Consider the following 22,053-nt stretch of genomic DNA (forward strand, 5'->3'; position numbering starts at 1 on the left):
ACCACTACACTACAGAGATGAAAAGATCAAGAAGGTGCCTGCAGAGCCAAGTGCAATGACCTTCTACAACTCGATCCAGGACAACTGTCTGTCCCACCTGACACACCCATGACAATACCCCAAAAACTACTGCCTCGGTTTAGCCGTGAATGAAGTCTAACTTTCCAGCACTATAATGCTCTGCAGAAACTTTCTCCTGAAACAAAATGAAGTACAAGGTTTGTCCGTAGTCCGTTGTGTTCCGTGTCGGCACCTGAGTGGATTCGATTTTTAGTTATTAAACAAACAGAAAACGTGGCAGCAAATCTGGAAGTCTTGGACGCTGGTTGTTGGCAATAAATGTAGTCTGAATCAGTCAATATGCCTAACTACAGTGCATTGTGAAAGTATTTGGCCCCCTTGAACTTTTCTACCTTTAGCCACATTTCTGGCTTCAAACATAAAGATACAAAATTCAAATTTTTTTGGGTGGGAATCAACAACAAGTGGGACACAATCGTGAAGTGGAACGAAATTTATTGGATATTTTAAACTTTTAAAAAAAAATAAAAAATGAAAAGTGGGGCGTGCAATATTATTTGACCCCTTTTACTTTCAGTGTAGCAAACTCACTCCAGAAGTTCAGTGAGGATCTCTGAATGATCCAATGTTGTCCTAAATGACTGGTAATGATAAATTGAATCCACCTGTGTGTAATCAAGTCTCCGTATAAATGCACCTGCTCTGTGATAGTCTCAGGGTTCTGTTTCAAGTGCAGAGAGCATCACGAAGACCAAGGAACACCCAACAGGCAGGTCCGAGATACTGTTGTGGCGAAGTTTAAAGCCGGATTTGGATACAAAAAGATTTCCCAAGTTTTAAACCTCTCAAGGAGCACTGTGCAAGAGATCATATTGAAATGGAAGGAGTATCAGACCAGTGCAAATCTACCAAGACCCGGCCGTCCCTCTAAACTTTCATCTCGAACAAGGAGAAGACTGATCAGAGATGCAGCCAAAAGGCCCATGATCCCTCTGGATGAACTGCAGAGATCTACAGCTGAGGTGGGAGAGTCTGTCCACAGGACAACAATCAGTCGTACACTGCACAAATCTGGCCTTTATGGAAGAGTGGCAAGAAGAAAGCCATTTCTCAAAGATATCCATAAAAAGTCTCATTTGAAGTTTGCCACAAGCCACCTGGGAGACACACCAAACATGTGGAATAAGGTGCTCTGGTCAGATGAAACAAAATCGAACTTTTTGGCCACAATGCAAAACGACATGTTTGGCGTAAAAGCAACACAGCTTATCACCCTCAAAACACCATCCCCACTGTCAAACATGGTGGTGGCAGCATCATGGTTTGGGCCTGCTTTTCTTCAGCAGGGACAGGGAAGATGGCTAAAATTGATGGGAAGATGGACGGAGCCAAATACAGGACCATTCTGGAAGAAAACCTGTTGGAGTTTGCAAAAGACCTGAGAGGGGGACGGAGATTTATCTTCCAACAAGACAATGATCCCAAACCAAAGCAAAATCTACAATGGAATAGTTAAAAAATAAACTTATCCAGGTGTTAGAATGGCCAAGTCAAAGTCCAGACCTGAATCCAATCGAGAATCTGTGGAAAGAGCTGAAAACTGCTGTTCACAAACGCCCTCCATCCAACCTCAATGAGCTCGAGCTGTTTTGCAAGGAAGAATGGGCAAGAATTTCAGCCTCTCGATGTGCAAAACTGATAGAGACATACCCCAAGTGACTTGCAGCTGTAATCGCAGCAAAAGGTGGCACTACAAAGTATTAATGCAAGGGGGCCAAAAAATATTGCACGCCCCACTTTTCAGTTGTTAATTTGTTAAAAAAGTTTAAAATATCCAATAAATTTCGTTCCACTTCATGATTGTGTCCCATTTGTTGTTGATTCTTCCCGAAAAAATTTGAATTTTATATCTTTATGTTTGAAGCCAGAAATGTGGCAAAAGGTAGAAAAGTTCAAGGGGGCCAAATACTTTCACAATGCACTGTATCTTACTACAGGCTATATCTCAGCCTTAAATATTTTGGCACCAAAATGTTATGTGATGCGTGCACATCTACTCACTGCGGGGCCCCTCCAACCGTTGAGCGGTACCATTGATTCTTGTGGCCAGAGTCCTCAGCAGCGTCTATCATCTCTCACTGTAGGTCCCGGCCTTTATCGTCTCTTAACAGTGTTCCTGACAGGAAGTTCCTCAAATCTGGACAGGTTCTGGTCATGAGCAAGTGCAGCTCCAATCTGCCGCTTTTCTGGTGTCGATGGGATGTTCCCATACGCAGATGCTTCTTGATTCCCTTCTAGCACGTCCTTTCACTGTTTAGGACATCTCCTGACTGATCTCAAGATGGCTGCATTTCCTCTTCCTGTGCCCCCCATCAGTCAGACTTTAAATCCCTCCTCTGACAATTCTATATGCATCACACAGTCTTTCAACAATACTATGACAACAACAACATCTTGTGGCCAGATAACATCATTGTAAAGAAGCAAATCTATTTACAACATGTACAGTGTTAACTAGTATGAATACAGGTATATACAACTATATCACTCGGATGAGCTGACATACATCTCATAGGTTGTCCATTACTTTTACACTAATGATCTATCCTCAGGATAGGTCATTAATGTCTGATCGGCCAGGGTCCGACACCCGGCACCCCTGCCGATCAGCTAATAACGGTGTCAGTGGCGGCCGCCGCCTGCAGGAAGTACTCGCTTACAAAGCTGCTCTGTCTACTTGAAGTGCCCGGGGCTTGGTACTGCACATCCGCCTCCTGTTCAAATCAATAGGAGGCGGATGTATCGTATTCTGTGGCGGCGACTAATAGTACACGGAGCAGCACTTCCTGCTGGCGGCCACCGATAACAGCTGATTGGTGGGGGTGCCAGGTGTCGGACCCTGGCCGATCAGACATTGATGACCTATCCTAAGAATAGGTAATCAGTGTAAAAGTAGTGGACAACCTCTTTAACAAACACAGGTCCAATGTAATTAGTAGTGGTGGTTTTTAACCCCTTCCTGTCCAGAAATTTTTTGTGCCTTAATTTTTTTTCCCTATGTTTTTTTTTGGGGGGGGGGGGGGCAAGAGTCAAAACTTTTTTTGATTTTTTCCTTCAACATATTAATATGACAGCTTGTTTTTGGTGGGACATGTAGTTTTGAATGACACCATTCAGTGTACCATATAATGTACTCAAAAAGGGGAAATAAATTTCACATGATTAAATAGTGAAAAAATATGCATGCAACCATTGACAACAGTCAACATAATTACATCTGTACCAAATTTATATTTATATTTTATATACATTTTCTAAAATCATTAAAGGGGTTGTTGATCTAAAGCTACAAGTCTGCAGTCACTCTGTGACTGCAGACTTGTGAATCCTCACATTTCCCGCACTGCGACCACATGCCTGGGAGCAGCGGTCATGTGACCACAAGTATGCTATATACAGTGGTATGAAAAAGTGTTTGCTCCCTTCCTGATTTCTTATTCTTTTGCACGTTTGCCACACTTAAATGTTTCAGATCACAAAACAAATTTAAATATTAGACAAAGATAACACAAGTAAGCACAAAATGCAGTTTTTAAATGAAGGGCTTTATTATTAAGGGAAAATGAATCCAAACCTACAGGGCCCTCTGTGAAAAATTGATTGCCCCCTAAGCCTAATAACTGGTTGGGCCACCCTTAGCAGCAACAACTGCAATCATGCATTTGCGATAACTGGCAAGGAGTCTTTTACAACGCTCTGGAGGGATTCTGGCTCACTTATCTTGGCAAAATTGTTGTAATTCAGCCACATTGCAAGGTTTCCGAGCATGAACAGCCTTTTAAAGATCATGCCGCAGCATCTCAATCGGATTAAGGTCAGGACTTTGACTAGGCCACTCCAAAGTCTTAATTTTGTTTTTCTTAAGCCATGCAGAGGTGGACTTGCTGGTGTGTTTTGGATCATTGTCCTGCTGCGTAACCGAAGTGCGCTTCAGCTTGAGGTCACGAACAGATGGGCGGTAGTGATGAGCGAGCGTGCTCCCCACTGCTCAGCACTCGCCGGGGGCATCTGACTGCTCGAAATGCTCGGCGAGTATTTCCGGGATGCTCGGGCGGGAGCTCTGGTCACCACCCCACATGTTTGGCGCTCTTTAGACAGCCAATTACCATGCAGTGATTGCCTGCCACTCACTGTAATGCCATAGCCATGTTGGTTGTGGCATTAGTGATTGGCTGGCCGCATAGCGTCATCAGGTCTATATAACACCTGTTGACCCTATGCTCGTCACAGTCTACCGCAGAAACAAGCAGAGTAGGGAGAGGTGCTGCTGGATGAGGGACAGAATTGTCGGTCTGTTAGTTAGGTATAGGTGTTCCACAGCAAGATATACAGTTGAAACCAGAAGTTTACATCCACTATATAAAAAGACACATTTGCATTTTTTTCTCAATATCTGACATGAAATCAGAATAAACCTTTCCCGTTTTAGGTCAATTAGGATTACCATGATTTTTACTATTTGCTACATGCCAGAATAATTAGAGAGGGAATGTTTTAAGGCATATTTATTACTTACTGCAAAGTCAAAATTTTACATACATTTCATTAGTATTTGCTAATCCATTTGCTCCATTAATTCTCACATCTAAGAAGGCAATGCTGTTTTTCTGGCATTCTGATGTGAATCTAAGTCCCATAGTATTTATGTTGATGATCTCCATGAACCATTTAAAATCGGCCTCTGGGCCAGAGCAGAACACCAAGATGTCATCAATGTATTGGGCCCAGAGACCAACATATGGGTGCCACCATCTATCCTCTCCTCCAAAGATCATTGTTTCACATAAAAAGAAACTGCACTAATATCGGTGTCTTCAGAGAACAGGCCAACGACTTATACCACAGGTTCCGTGAGAATGGTTACCCATGCCATATCCTGGATAGATCCTACTCAGAAGCACTGGGAAGGGACAGAAGGCCACTTTTGGTCAACCCCATCGATAAAAAGCAAGGGAAATATGTTATGAGGATAATAGATACCTCAGACAATCAATCTGAGAGGGTTTCTTGTGTCCTAAAGAAACATTGGGGGTTCTTGTTGGCAGATCCAAACATCAAGGGAGTTATTTCCCCTTCCCCAAGTATCACATATAGAAAAACCGGGAACCTGGCTTGAGAGAAAACCTTGCGGCTACTATAGATGTGTGGAACTGTAATAGATGTGATTGGATGGCGGTATGCAAAATCTTTCTAAGTTCGGCTACTGGCAGGCCCTTCTCACTAAGGGACTTTGGCAATTGTAGGTCATCAGGGGTGGTGTACAAGACAACATGTACATGCCCCAAGGATTATGTGGGTAAAACCACAAGGGAGATGCAACCGCACGTAGGTGAGCACATAGGGGACATCAGGAACAAACGTGGCACGCCCATTGCACGCCACATGAACGAAGTCCATGGGGGACGACTAGAAGAAATACCATTCAATATGATTGAATTGATAAGACCGAGAACAAGAGGGGGGAACCTCGACAAAACAATCCTTAGAAAATAAACTGAATATATATTCAGACTACAATCATTATCCCTAGAAGGACTAAATGAGCAGCTATCATACGTGTGTTTTATATAAAATGTACCCCTTGTGGTCTCCCCAATGTGTGTTCTGGTCTCCCACCGTCTCGCCTCTCTGAATCTGGTGGCCTGCTCTTTTTACACATGTTTCAATATGGGTTAATCTCTATAGAGATGTCTCTCTATATTCCTCCAGTCTGGAGGATTCCTCTTTGTGGAATAATTACTAGTGATGAGCGAGCACTAAAAAGCCTTTGGAAAAAGGGGAGGAAAAACAAAATCACAAAACCAGAAAATTGCCTGAACAGGAAGGCTTAAAGACCAAGGGTTCAGAATTCCTAACATATAAAGATCTCAGTAGCTACTTGCACAAGAACAACCCACAATGGATTACAGTCTTAGGAATATGGATGAATTACATTTTCTACATAAAAATGATCTTCCATACATATTTTAATTAGTGATGAGCGAGCACTAAAATGCTCGGGTACTCGTTGTTCGAGGCGAGCAAATTGGAATGCTCGAGTGCTATTTTCACACGTAGCGTTTTTGCATTGCTTTCAACCAAGACAAATGCATTCACCAGGAAATGTCATTTTAACATTTTACAACCTTATCTGGCCATGTGGTGTGTGACGCATCATCAGACACATCCTGTTTCATTTATGGTGGAGGGACTCTGAAAGTCACAAAGCCTATTTTTATAGGGGCATCAGGTGGCCCTTACTATTCTTAAAGGGCCAGCAGTTGGCCCTTGCTATTGTTAGGCTGTGTGCCCACTATGCATTTTTCAAGCGTTTTTGCCGCGGAATTTCCGCAGCGAAAATGCTTAAAAAACGCTTGGTAATACATGCCCCATGGTCCCCAATGATAATCCGCATGTGCTGTGCACATGCTGCGGAAATTTCCGCTGCGGATTATCATTGCGGAAAAATACGCAGCATGTCCATTAATTTTGCGGACACGCAGCGTAATTGCTGCCATTGACTTGCATTGAAACGCTTCATATCCGTATCACTACATGTGCACACGCGGATATGAAGCGATTCAATGTGCGGATGGTACCCAGGTCTGGAGAAGAGGAGACTCTCATCCAGACCTGGGTACCATAGAAACTGTAAAAAGAAAAAATTTAAAATAAAAAATAAAGATTATACTTGCCTTCCGATGTCCCCCGGCCTCCTCAGCGATGCGTGCGGTGTGTTGGGCGGCTCGCGGTGGTGTAAGGACCTGACATGACGTCATTGAGTCATGTGAAAGGTCACGCGACCGCTGACGTCGGCGGTCGCGTGACCTGTCACATGACTCAATGACGTCATCACAGGTCCTTCACACCACTGTGAGACACCGGGGAAACCGGACGGAGCGGAGAAGGAGACTGGGGGCCATCGATAGGTAAGTATAATCTTTATTTTTTACCATTCTTATTCTTTTTTTTTTTTTTTAACAATTACTTGGTCACACTCTATAAATCCATGCCAGTTGCATGGATTTATATAGTGTGACCAAGTTGTCAAGCACTTTTCCAAGTGATGCTAAAATCGCTCGGAAAAGCGCTTGATAACCCGCATGCAGAAATGCATGCAAAAACGCTTGACAAACGCTTCTACCTGGCGGGAAAAACACATGTAAAATCCGCATGCGTTTTTCCTGCCACGGAGAAGCGGAAAAAATATGCAGCATTTCTGCATCGTGGGCACATAGCCTTAGGGAGCCATCAGCCGGCTATGCTTTGTTGTTCCCATTATTAACGAGTGGGTCTCCTATACTGTTATTGCGTATGCACTGCAAGGGCTGCCAAACATTTGGACGCAACCCAATACCCCTTTGAAGAGACTTAGAGGAGGGTCTCAGTAAAAAAAATGCTCCCATTGTAAAGGAGAGTGTCTCCTATAGTGGTAATGTCCATGCTGTGACTGCAAGGGCTGCCAAAATTTGGGAAAAACCCCACTAACAATTTAAAGACACATAGAGCTGGGCCACAGTAATGACATGTTTCCATTATTAGGAAGTGGGTCTCCCATACTTTTTGCCTATACAGTGAAGCAATGGCTGCCAAAAATTTGGAGGAACTCCAATGCCCCTTGCAAGAGACATAGATATGTTGATATGGTACATATGGTGGTGGAGGATGAGAATGAGGATGCGGAGAAGGAGGCGGACAAGAGCAAATAGACAAAATCATGAAGCATATACCCATGTCTGGGTGTGTAGAGGTGTATGGGAATAGACACTAAAAACCCGCTCTGACAAAACGCGAGCGGCAGGGCAGGCCAGGACCTCCAAGGCGTAGAGAGCCAGTTCATGCCATGTGTCCAGCTTGGATACCCAATAATCATAAGACACAGAGGAATCACGGAGGACATTGGTACGGTCGGCAAGGTACTCCCTCAGCATCTTCACTCCTTGGGAAAGTACCCCGTGCCTCAGGGCCTGTGCAGTGTGAGGGTCTGAGAAAACTGTCCCAGAACTTTGACAGTGTTCCCCTGCCTGTGCTGGATTGCATTTGTGTCTCTCTCGCCTGTACTCCTTGGTTGTCCTACGAACTGTGACCTCTGCCGCTAGCGTTTTCAGATGGGAATTTCTTTAATAATTTCGCAACAAGGGCCTTCTCGTACTGCCCCATTTTATTAGGCCTGTCCTGCACGGGAATAAGAGACAGAAAGTTCTCCTTGTAGCGTGGGTCTAAAAGTGTCACCAACCATTAATGACTGTCACCCAAAATTTGGACAACGCGTGGGTCACGGGAAAGGCAGCGTAACATAAACTCAGCCATGGGCATGTGTGACAGACTGTAAAGAGGCAAGACTTCCGTGTCCTCACTAAGAGGACGACTGACCATGCTCTCATCCTCCTCCTCTTCCTCCTCCCTGTTCTCAGGCCATCCACGCTGAACAGACGGTATGACAGTTGTGCAGGCAGTACTGGCTGTAGCGCAGGAAACTAGCTCCTGTTCTTCCTCCTGCTCCACTTCCTCATTGTCACCCAATCCACATTGGGATCAAATGAGACTGGGCTGTGCGGAATCACCCTGCATGGTTCCTTCCTCCATCTCATCGTGCTCTGCCTGCAATGCATCCTCTTTAATTGTGAGCAGAGAGCATTTTAGAAGACAGAGAAGCGGGATGGTGACGCTAATTATGGCATCATTGCCGCTCACCATCTTGGTGGAGTCTTCAAAGTTTTGGAGGATGATACATATGTCTGATATCCATGTCCACTCCTGAGGTTTTATGTGTGGAGTCTGACCTGAATACCGACGGCCTTGTTGATGCTGGTAGTCAACAACTGCCCTTTTCTGCTCACAAATCCTTCCCAACATCTGCAATGTAGAGATCCAATGCGTGGGAACATCGCAGATCAGTCAGTGAGCTGGCAGCTGCAAACGTTGCTGAAGCACGGCAAGGGCGGCGGAAGCTGTAGCTGACTTTCTAAAATGGGCACACAGGCAGCATACTTTGATAAGAATATCCGACTGATCCGGGTATGTTTTGAGAAACCGCTGAACCACGAAGTTAAGCACATGGGTCAGGTATGGTACGTGTGTGAGCTCGCCTTGCTTCAGAGCTTCCACCAGGTTCCAGCCATTGTCACACATGACCATGCCTGGCTGTAGGGTCAACAGTGTCAGCCACAGATCTGCCTGCTCTTTCAGATCTGTCCGCAACTCTTCATCATTGTGCGATTTGTCACCTAAGCATATTAGCTTCAGCACAGCCTGTTGCCGCTTGGCCGAGGTGGTGCTGCAGTGCTTCCAGCTTGTGACTGATGTGGTCATTTCGGAGATGGAGGCTGTAGAGGAGGAGGTACAGGAGCTGTAGACTTTGGGGGCAAACCTGATTGACCCAGGGCCCGCAATCCTCGGTGTCGGGAGGACGTCTTCTGTTCCAAGGTCCGACTGGCTCCCGGCTTCCACTATATTATCCAGTGTGCCATCAGCGAGATGTACCGTCCCTGCCCGCAAGCACTTGTCCACGTGTCCGTGGTTAGGTGGACTTTCCCAGTAACTGCGTTGTTGAGGGCACTTTTAATGTTGTGGGACACATGCTCGTGTAATGTGGGGACAGCACACGGGGAGAAATAGTGGTGGCTGGGGACTGAGTACCGAGGGATGGCCGCCGCCATCAGGTTGTGGAAAGCTTCCGTCTCCAGGAGCCTAAAAGGCAACATTTCGAGCACAAGCATTCGCAAAATGTGTGAATTTAGTAATGTAGCCTGTGGGGCGTGGGCTGCATATTTGCGCTTGCGTTCCAAGGACTGGGGTAGGGACAACTGAACGCTGCACTGGGACAAGGACGTGGACGTGCTTGCTGACAGTTCTAGTTGAGTTTTCAATGACAGGTGCAGGGCGGTAGGTATCTTGGCGTGCACCATGGACAGGGGATTGACGTGCACGCACAACAGCGAAACAAGCTGTGGTGTCACCTGCAGACACTGTTGCTGAACCCTGGGGTTAGTTGGTTGCTTTTCTGCCATGTGCCTGATCATGCTGGTGGTGGTCAGGCTGCTAGTTTTGCTACCCTGCTGATGCTGGCCTGACAGGTGGTGTAAATGGCCTTTTTGGGGTTATCTGCAGAGTCTTTAAAAAATAACCAGACTTGCAACTTCTGTCGTGTTGGCATCACGAGGAGCGCTTTCCCGCCTTGTCTGTGGCCACCACACTGCTTCTTCCTGTCTGTTGTGGTGCTATGCCTCCCTCCCCCTGTGTGCTGCTGTCCTTGCTCTGTACGTCCCCCTGCCAGGTTGGGTCAGTTACTATGTCATCCACCACCTCGTCTTCCACTTCTGCACCCTGGTCCTCCTCCTGATTTTCTGGCTCATCATTCATAAATCATCAATCATCATCTTTTTTTCCACAGTCGCCTTCATGTGACTGTGGCTGCTCCAATATTTGGGCATCGCTACACGCGTTCTCCTCTTGACTCGCTTGAAGCTGGCCGGGCGAGAGGCCTGAATCTATAAATGGAAAAGTGAACAGCTCTTCAGAGTGTCCAAGTGAGGGATCAGTTGTCTGCGGGCACTTGGCATGGTGGGAGGAAGGAGGATCAAGGTGAGGAAGATGCGGTCCAGACTCACGGCTACTGAGATTTGACCGTGTGGAAGACAGGGTGGTGGTGGTGGCTAAGTGACTGGAAGCATTATCTGCTATCCAACCAACAACCTTTTGACACTGCTCTGTGTTCAATAGTTGTGTTCTGCAGTCCCCTAGTAATTGGGTCAGGAAGGTCGAGTGACAAGATGTGGGTGTTTGTTGTGGCACAATTTCAGCTTGCCCACGGCCACGTCCTCAGCCTCTGCATGTGACGCGCCCCCTGGGCTGTGGAGTACTTGGTGCTGGGCCGGTCGTTGCTAGGGGAGATGTCACAGTGGCGGTGACCCGGTCCGTGACCCAGGGCGGTCAATAAAAGAGATATTTACAGGGGGATCTATAGTTCTTATATACAGTTCGTGACGCCACCTGTGGTATGCGGCTAAAGGGTGCCACCGCTGCGGAGCAGGTCCTCTGGAGCTGTTGTTAATGCAGCAGAGTTGGTTTATCTCTCCACAGGTAGAGCTTAGCTCCAGGGCAGTGTCGATGTTGCTGTTATGGTGTAGTGCAGAGGATGGTGCAGATAATAATCAGTCCACAACTTAATGGCGGTTTCCTCTTATCTTTACTTGCGGTGGTTAGGCAGACCAGAGCACGGGTACTAGCTGGTAGTAGAGGTCCGGGCGGCCTGGAAGCAAGTTGGGGGATCCACCTAGCCAGGTGGAGTTATAGGCCTTCCCTTTTGCGCTACCTCTTTGGCCCTGCTGCTTGTAGCTGTGCTGTGGCGCTCGTCCCTGAGTAAAACGTCTTTGTTCTTACCCGTATGGCAGGCAGCTCGAGCCTTCCTGGAGTGTCGCTCCCACATGGCGGTGCTGGGCCCTATCGTGCTGCTGAGCCTCCGGGTGTCTGATGGGGCCAGGAGACCTGCAGTCTCCTGCCCTCCGGTTTCTGCTGCTGGGCCTTCGGTGCCCCACAACCTCGGACTCCGGTGTCCGCTTCTTCTGCGCTTCCTCTGGGGTGAACTGCCATGCAGCTCCACTCCCTAGGTCCTTCCTCGTCGACGTCCTGACTTCAACTCCTCTCACTAAGTCTAACTAACCCCGCCTCCAGATCCCAGTTGCTAAGGGGAGGAGCTCCCCTTGCTGGTCTGGAGCCAGAAAAGTGTTGCATGCTAGTGTCCCTGACTAGGGGACCCCTGCTTGCTTCCAGGCATGGCATCACCTCTTGTGAGGGAGGCAATGCCACTGTGGCAACCGACCCCTGGGGTGCCACATTTTCCCCTAGTTAAATTCAGTACTCCCGGACTGAGGATACCTTTTTGAATTAACAGTTAGCAATAACAATTCACATTACAAAATAGTTTACAAAGTCAAAAATTACAAAAACCCAACCAAAACGTATAGCAGTCACTGCGGCATTTAGTCTTTACGCCACAATCTGGATAACTGAAATTTGGCTGGTGGGAACCGCATCAACCCACTTTGAGGATCGTCCCTGGGCGTGGCTTCAAGGCACTCTTTCGTTGGACCTCGTCTTCAGCCACGCCTGCGGTTTATTTTCTAGGCCAATTTGTAACTATATCCAACATTGTCCTGACCACACCTAGTTCTGTGGTCGAAGTGTCCATAAATTTAACAACTATACATATCCAAGATTATTTAACGGGTAAAACTAAATACAGCATACACTTTTATTCTCTTACACTTTAGTTCCTCCAGCGGGCAGGGAGCTGACCTTTTCTACTCCGGGTTGATCTGCATAGTACATTTGTTGTCACTGTCCTACCCTGGTCCCTAGTATCTACCCCTGGTGTGGTGGGCTCCGTGTGAACTACACTACGGGTAGTCTGAGGTAACACTGGTAGGCTGGGTAATCTCCTACGAATTCTTTGACTCACCCTGGGTGTGACAGGTTCACTGCTAGCAGAGGGTTGATTCTCCTGATCTCCTGATGTTCTGGAGCCTCTGCAGCTTCTGGTGAGGCCGCTTGGAGAAAGGTCAGGACAGGTACTACAATTGCTCTGTTCACCTGCTTCCAAGATCGGGGAAATGCTCCAAGGACTGTCTGGACCGTTTCCTCCACTTTTTCTGTGGGCTGAGGGCTGTCTTGATCTTCGTCTTTGTGTTTCAACTGTTCAGGACATATCTTCAAGTGGTCTCTTGAGACTGCCGCTGAAGTTTCCCCTCCATCTTTTCTGATGAGGCACACTTTGGTGTTATCGTAATTCGAGGGTAAGACGGTGTATGGCTCAACCTCCCACAGGTCATCTAATTTGTGGACTCATCTTTTCCTCTTAAGTACCTGTTCTCCAGGTGATAAGGGAACGGCTGGTGCGTGCTAATTGTAAGTTTTCTCTTGCTTCTGTCTCGCCTGGGACAAACTTTTCTCAACACACTCTTGCACCTTGCGGTATTGTTGCTGCCGCTCGGTGTCCCAATCTGCATCTGGTGATGTTGTCTCAGGTGTTAAGACTCCCATGTCTAAGTCAATGGGTAGCTTACCAGGTCTTGCTGTCATCAGCTAAGCAGGTGTACAGTTGGTGGAGTTCACCGGGATGTGGTTATATAGGTCCACCAAATCCGGTAACTTCTCTGACCACAGGCTACGTTCTTCAAGGGGCAACGTCTTCAACAGGTCTATTACCACCTGGTTCATCTTTTTACACAACCCGTTGGTCTGGGGATGATACGGCGTCGTCCTGATTTTCTTGCAGCCGTATAAGTTACAGAATTCCTGGAACTCCAGGCAGCTCGGGCCTTCCTGGAGTGTCGCTCCCACTTGGGGGGGCGCTGGGCCCTATCGTGCTGCTGAGCCTCCGGGCGTCTGATGGGGCCAGGAGACCTGCAGTCTCCTGCCCTCCGGTTTCTGCTGCTGGGCCTTCGGTGCCCCACAACCTCGGACTCCGGTGTCCGGTTCTTCTGCGCTTCCTCTGTGGTGAACTGCCGTGCAGCTCCACTCCCTAGGTCCTTCCTCGTCGACGTCCTGACTTCAACTGGTCTGGAGCCAGGAAAGTGTTGCATGCTAGTGTCCCTGACTAGGGGACCCCTGCTTGCTTCCAGGCATGGCATCACCTCTTGTGAGGGAGGCAATGCCACTGTGGCAACCGGACCCCTGGGGTGCCACACATGCACCATCACGTCCACTTCCCCGTCCCTTGCCACGCACCTTGCCCATTCTTAACAGAGGACAATATTTTCTATCTTCACGAGAAATGGCTGATTTTGGAACGCAGTCATATGTGATACGTCTGACAGAGAACCATAATTTTAAATAGCCAGCCTGTAATTTACTAATATTATTCTACACAGAGACCTAGTGTGAATAGCTTGAATGACACACTGCAACAGAATGGAAATGGAAGAAATGGCTGATTTTGGAACACTCTTATAGGTGTTATATCTGACAGAGAACAACGGTTTTAAATAGCAGACCTGTAATTTGCTAATACTATTATTCACAGACACCTAATGTGAATAGCTTGACCAACACACTGCAACAGAATGGAAAAGGAGGCCAATATTTTCCATGCTCAGTTTAAATTTCTGGATTTTTATCGCTGAAATATGGAACAGATCTGACTTTATTCTGCGGTGAGAACAAGCAAATTAAGCAGAAAAATGGTGTACTCTGGATTAATATAAAAAAATTTGCCCTGGCCCCTGATATTTGGGGCTATTTCTACAAATATCTGTAATTATTAGGCTATGTGCCTACGATGCAGAAATGCTGCATATTTTTTACGCTTCTCCCTGGCAGGAAAAACGCATGCGGTTTTTACATGCGTTTTTCCTGCCAGGTAGAAGCGTTTGCCAAGCATTTTTGCATGCATTTCTGCATGCGGGTTATCAAGCGCTTTTCCAAGCGATTTTAGCATCACTTGGAAAAGTGCTTGACAACTTGTTCACACTATATAAATCCATGCAACCGGCATGGATTTATAGTTGTGTGACCAAGTTAGTTAAAAAAAAAAAGAATAAGCATGGTAAAAAAAAAAAAAAAGATTATACTTACCTTCCGATGTCCTCCCAGTGTTATCTCTGCCGCGTCCTGTGTCTTGCACTGCTCGCGGTGGTGTGAAGGACCTGCGGTGACGTCATTCAGTCATGTGTCAGGTCACATGACTCAATGCCATCATTGCAGGTCCTTTACAACAGCGCGAGCAGTGCAAGAGACAGGACGGAGCAGACAAAACACCGGGAGGACATCGGAAGGTGAGTATAATCTTTATTTTTTATTTTAAATTCTTTTTTTTACAGTTTCTATGGTACCCAGGTCTGGATGAGAGTTTCCTTTCCTCCAGACCTGGGTACCATCCGCACATTGAACCGTGTGATATCCGCTTATCCACATGTAGTGATGCGGATGTCACGCGGTCCAATGCAAGTCAATGGCGGCGATTACGCTGTGTGTCCGCAGCATGGGCATTGACATTGTGGCTTGTCATTGGGGACCATGGGGGGGCGGAATACCAAGCGTTTACGCTGCGGAAATTCCGCCCGTAATAATAATAATGTGGATTCATTTATGAGCATATTCAAATTCAGTCATTCTGACAAACCATTACAACCTGCTAGTAGAAAAGGGAGTTTCACCAGCTCACCTAAGCACAGACGTCGTGAAGCACGGATACGATGAACCACTCGCAGTAATTCCAGAAGTAATAGAAAGAAAAGGTTTCCAGCTTCATAAATAGTCCAAAAATGTTCTTTTATTGTAGACAAAACTTTAAAAATCAGATTCCATAGTCATGATATATAGCCAGGGCAACGCGTTTCGAACGCAAGTGGTGCGTTATTTATCAAGACTGGCTTGTAAAAGGCATTTCAAAGGTATATAAACCCTTGTTCACCAATCAACATACAGAATAAAGGACACATGATACAAAAATTCACATACAAGTGTATAAAACAATATTTCTTAACAAAAACAAGTACACAGGTAAAGCAAATAATATGACAAAAAAGAAAACGCATATAAAGATGATTCACTCGCTATAATGGAACAGTAATTCTCTCCGTAAATTTAAACCATTTGGTTGACAGGTGTTCAAATGGTACATCCAAAATGCTTCTCTATTGAGTAGGTGTCTCCTGTTCTCTCCACCCCGTTTCACTTAAAGCGGCATTAGTAAAGGTTTTGGTGATTTTTATATAGCGACAAATGCCGCATCTAGTGTGACCACATCTATAGAAACCTTTACAATTAAGCCAGGTGTGGTGCTTGTGTCTATTGTCAGGGTGACTGGATGATAATAGTCCTCCTATTGTTTGTGCTTTTTTCGCAACCACTAACACTCCAGAATCAAGAATTTTTGCTAATACAACATCCTCATATAAGATAGGAAGATGTTTTAATATTATATTTTCAATTAGCTGGAACTGTGCACTATATTTAAAAGAGATAACATTTCGTTTTTTATGATTTATTTCCAAAGAGTTGTTATTTTTGTTAGTTTTTGTGCTAGACATATCAATTAGATCCAATCTTTCTTTTTTATGAACTATTTTTTCTGCTCTCTTTAGAGACCAATCTGGATAGCCCCTAGACTTTAATTTGTTTTTACATTTAGTAATTTCCTCATCCAATTTATCTATGCTATTACAATTACGTTTAATTCTTGTTAGTTCCCCTACAGGTATTGCTTTTATAGTGTGCTGCAGATGTCCACTTTTAGCATGTAAAACAGTGTTCCCTGAAATGGGCTTTGAGAAAGTAGAAGTAATGATAGAATTATCAAGACTTGCTAATTTCAAATCAAGAAATGATGTACATTTAGAGTCAAAGGTATAAGTGAATGACAAGTTAAATTTATTATTATTCAGGTACCTAATAAAATCCGGTATGGCAGACACATCGCCCCTCCAGATGAAGATTAAATCATCGATGTATCTGCCATACCAGAAGATATCACGGGACCATGGATTAGCAAAGGTATGCAATGTGACATATTCCCAATGGGACATTACCATATTTGCTAGAGAAGGAGAATAACTAGACCCCATAGATACTCCTCTACATTGGAGATAGAATTCCTGGTTGTACATAAAAAAATTGTTAGTCATTAAATATTGTGTGCAAGACAAGAGATTAATTAGATCTAAAGTATAATTACTGTACATATTAAGATGAAAATCCAATGCTTGCAAAGCAACATTATAAGGTATGCCTGTGTACAAAGATGTTACATCACAGCTTAACCAAGTAAATTCTTCCTGCCACGTAATATTTGTTAGTTGGTCCAATATGTCCCGGGAGTCTTTGAGAAAGCCTGCAGATCTTTGAACTAGCGGTTGAAATAATGTGTCCATCCAATTCCCAAGATGTTCTGTCACTGAGTTGACACTGGAAATGATTGGCCTCATTGGGGGGGGGGGGGATTAATGCATTTGTGTGTCTTTGGCAAGCAATATAAATATGGAAGCATAGGATGTTCAACAATAAGAAAATCTTTCTATTTAGCTGTGATAACTCCCAATGTGAAGCCTTCATTTATTATAGCATGGGTTGCTGTTTTATATTTGGTGGAGGGATTCAATGGTTTTTTAGTATAGTTGGTTGTATCGGACAAAAGCTCCAGCATTTGATTGTGGTAGATATCTACATCCATGACTACCACCAATCCTCCTTTATCGGACATCTTGATAATGATGTCCTCCATATGTTTTAGGTCCTGTAATGCTTTAGCCTGTTTTTTATTTAAATTACTTTTGAAGTTATTATTTTCCACTTGTGTGTGAAGATCTTTTAATTCACGCTGAATCGTTTCCTGAAATTTGTCCATAGCCCCTATTCTCGATTGTATAGGATAGAAAAAAGGATTCCACCCTGTAAAAAACTGGGCTGGGCTAATACTAGATTGTGAGGAGAGATTTTCTTCTCCTAAGTCTTGAAGATGCAGTAGTGCTGATTGCTCTTGAAAATTGAGAGTGCGAAATTCATTATTTATATGTTCATAGTCTATATTATTTTGTACATCCATAGTTTCATCAAAAAATGTCTTTTCACTGTCAAATTTCTTACAAATTTATTGACATCCTTTAAGGTGTTGAAAAGATCGAATTTCCTTTCTGGCGCAAAATTTAACCCATAAGATAGAACTTGGATTTGTTCATTTGTAAGATGGCATTTCGATAGATTAAGGACATTCTCTGTGGGCGACAAGTCATTTGCTACTTTCTGTAATGAGTCGGCATTCTTGAGGTGCTTGGTGTGTTTCCGTCCACCTCGTTTGCGTTTCTTCTGCATTTTTTTATATTTTGATAATAGGAAAAATCCTTAGTTAAATGACCAGAATCTGAGTCATTAGTATTGCTATCTGATATATCTGGATCAGATGAACTGAAACTGACATGTAAATTCTGTGGAGTTTTTCTGTATGTAGGTGTACGCTTCAGTATTGACTTGGGGGTGTGGACTTTTTCCCACCTTCCCCATTCATACACCTGGTCCAACTGGTAATCATTATTGTCCCTGATAAATTTAGATTTTTTCCTGGAGGTAATGACTCCTTCCAGTTTAGAAACATTTATATATATGTTTTGCATTTTATTATCAAAAATGCTTTTGTCGAATCGTTCTTTGAGTGAATTTTTGAGGGATTCTTCCTCTGCAATAATTAATTTTATTAATACCATAGAGAAATCTGAGAGTGCTTGATATATGGATATATATATGTGGATATATATATATGTGGATATATATATATGTGGATATATATATGTGGATATATACGTATATATATATATATATATATATATATATATATGTGGATATATATGTATGTGGATATATATGTATGTGGATATATATATATGTGGATATATATATATATGTGGATATGTGGATATATATATATATATATATATATGTGGATATATATATATATGTGGATATATATATATATATATATGTGGATATATATATATGTGGATATATATATATATATATATATGTGGATATATATATATATATCCCAAAAATTATGTTTTTGGTGCAAAAAAAAGCCCCCCAGGTACATACCAGTCCTTTAGATATCCATGCAAAAATGGAGGCAGCACACAAAATAGAATAAAGTGATTAGGTTTAATAGCCCATGTCACAACGTTTCGGTCCAAAATTGTGGACCTTTCTCAAGCATGCTTGAGAAAAGGTCCATAATTTTGGACCGAAACGTTGTGACATGGGCTATTAAACCTAATCACTTTATTCTATTTTGTGTGCTGCCTCCATTTTTGCATGGATATCTAAAGGACTGGTATGTACCTGGGGGGCTTTTTTTTGCACCAAAAACATAATTTTTGGGATATATATATATATATCCACATATATATATATATATATCCACATATATATATATATATATCCACATATATATATATATATCCACATATATATATATATATATCCACATATATATATATATATATATATCCACATATATATATCCACATATATATATATATATATATCCACATATATATATATATATATATATATCCACATATATATATATATATATATATATCCACATATATATATATATATATATCCACATATATATATATATATATCCACATATATATATATATATATATATCCACATATACACACACATCCCGGTAGGGAGCTTTCCTGGAGCTCCGCTGCCGATGATACAGAATAGCAGCGCAGCTCCAGGACAGCTCAAGTCCCCTGTGTTGTGACGTGTCGGTGCAATGACATTATCAACCGGTGCACACCAGCATGTATGCACCAGAAGTACAAGAGGAGCCTCAGGGACCGGATCAGAGGGCTGGGGGAATGGGAGCAGGGTAAGTATGAGTTTTTGTTTTTCTTTATTAATATGTGTATGAAATCTCATACTATATGTAGGTTGCTATATGGGGATATGATACTGTATGTAGGGAGTTATGAGGGCTCATACCGTATATAGGCAGCTATGTGCGGGCTCATAATGTATATAGGAGGCTATGTGCGGGCTCATAATGTATATAGGAGGCTATATGCGGGCTCATAATGTACATAGGAGGCTATGTGCGGGCTCATAATGTATATAGGAGGCCATGTGCAGGCTCATAATGTATGTAGGCAGCTATGAGAGAGCTCATACTGTATATAGGAGGCTATGTGGAGGCTCATACTGTATATAGGAGGCTATCTGGCGGCTCATACTGTATATAGGAACCTATGTGGGGCTCATACTGTATATAGAAACCTATGTGGGGGCTCATACTGTATATGGGAGGCTATGTGGGTGTTCATACTGTATACAAGGAGCTATGTGGGGCTCATACAGTATAAAGCAGGCTATGTGTAAGATCATACTGTATATAGAGAGCTATGTGCAGGCACATACTGTTAGAACCCTCCCGTTTGTTTTTTCCATCTGTTTTGCGGTCACGTGACCATCTGCCTTTATATTCCAGCTCCGCCCTTTTGGCTGTGTTGGACTTTAGTGTTGTTTGACTGTTTTGCTAGCCAGGTGCATCGGTGCCTTTCTCTGTCAGTTCGCTTGGTCCTTCTGGGACCTCTAGTACCTTTTTGTCAGTTTATCTTTTTGTGTTCTGCAACAACTTCTCTGTTTAGGAGGTGTCCCATTTTTGTTCCAGTCCTTAGTTCTTTTAGGGACCCCTCCCCTTATGCTATAGGTCTTCGTTCAGACTAGCCGAGGACTAAGGCGGGTCTGTTTGCTAGGAACAGGCAGCCCGCTACATCGTAGGGATTCAGCTTAGTCTTACTGTAGGGATAGCTTTCCCCTCTCTTTCCTTAGTACTTGTTGCAGATCATAAGATCACATGTAAAGCGCCATGGAATAAATGGCGCTATAATAATAAATAATAATAAATAATAATAATAATAATAATAAGAGCAAGTCCAGCCCAAAAAAACTAAAGGAAAGAAATTCGGGGATCAGTATGGCTTCCGTCCACGTTTTGGCTCAACACTTGCAGGGATTGTCTCTGGAGGTGGCCGAGCTCCAGCAACACGTGAGTAGCTGTTCTGGAGCGCATTTTGTGGAACCCAAGGTAGGACTGCCTGATGTTTTTTTTTTTTTCAATTCTTTACTTTAATTTTGCAATACAGAAGAAATACTATGCAATACAGAGACACATATCACTGCTAAAAGTAGAAAAGACAAAATCACTGCAATGCACAGACTTAATACAGTAAATACAGTATTTAACAATTTTCTCTTAACAAGCAGAGAAATAATATTAATCGAAACAGTTCAAAACATTCCCAAATGCAGGAGATTATCAATAAAGCGTAGCTCATGCCTAGAAATTAAATAATTCTAGAGATATACCGAAGTTAAGTATACATTAGAGAAATCTGCAATTCTCGTCCCTCGCTAAACCAATGCCCAAAGGGCAACATACTCCCAGTTCACCCTACCAGAATTGGCTATATATGTGAAAGGTTGGTATTGTGATACACAACGCCTAAACAAGGATTTGATACTCAACTGACCACTGTAGGGCCCCCCAGACACCCACGGACTAAGAAGCAGTGCCCTCCATATATTGTATCCACGGGGCCCAGATCCTCTTAAACTTCTCATGCGTCTGGGAATCCCAACTCGTCAGTTCCTCCAGCCTAAATAGGTCTCTCATTTTACATTTCCATTCATCTAAGGTTGGTGGGGTTTGCTGCTTCCACTTGAGGGCTATCAATTGTTTTGCGGCCCCTAACATCAATGGAGCCAACTCATGCTTTTTAGGGTGGAAGTTATTTGTAGGAAGGGACAAAAGTACTTCTACTACCGTCAAATCCGCAACAAGTAATTTGAGAAAACGCATAACCCCAAAAACCTCAGACCAAAATTGTCGAAGGGCCGGACAATACCAAAAGACATGGGACAAAGTACCTCTCGACCCCTCACACCTCCAGCATAGAGGAGAACTAGCTAGTCCCAAATGATAAAGTTTATCCGGTGTGTAGTACCAACGCGAGATCAATTTGTACGCCATTTCCTGGGACACCACACACCGTGAGAAACCATGTGAATTGAGGCATATTATTTGTTTGTCTTTTGGGGAGAGTTGAATATTCAATTCAGATTCCCAAGAGTGTAAGAATATCGGTGGGGCATTATCTATCATGTTTGTGAGATTTGAGTAAAGTTTAGAAACAATTTTCGGAACAAGATGGTTAACTTTTGTTAGAATCTCAAGCCAAAGCCAATTAGTGTGGGGTTGAGGTAGTTTTTTGATCAAGTTCATATAGTGGGCAATATGTGAGTGTTGTAGAAAATTGAGAGGGCGTTTACCCGCAGCCAATGGCCAACCGTTAACACACGGAATTTTCCCCTGAAGCAGATGTGAAATGGGTTTAAGTGGTAAGGAGGACCACAGATCGTAAGGATCTGTAAAATCTGGAGAGAAGAAGTAAGGTAGAAGTCCCATAGGTATTTTATCTAGAAAATTACAA

Source organism: Phyllobates terribilis, unplaced genomic scaffold (genome assembly GCF_046119375.1).
Source record: "Phyllobates terribilis strain yellow unplaced genomic scaffold, ASM4611937v1 Scaffold_12__6_contigs__length_324123572, whole genome shotgun sequence".
NCBI lineage: Eukaryota > Metazoa > Chordata > Amphibia > Anura > Dendrobatidae > Phyllobates > Phyllobates terribilis.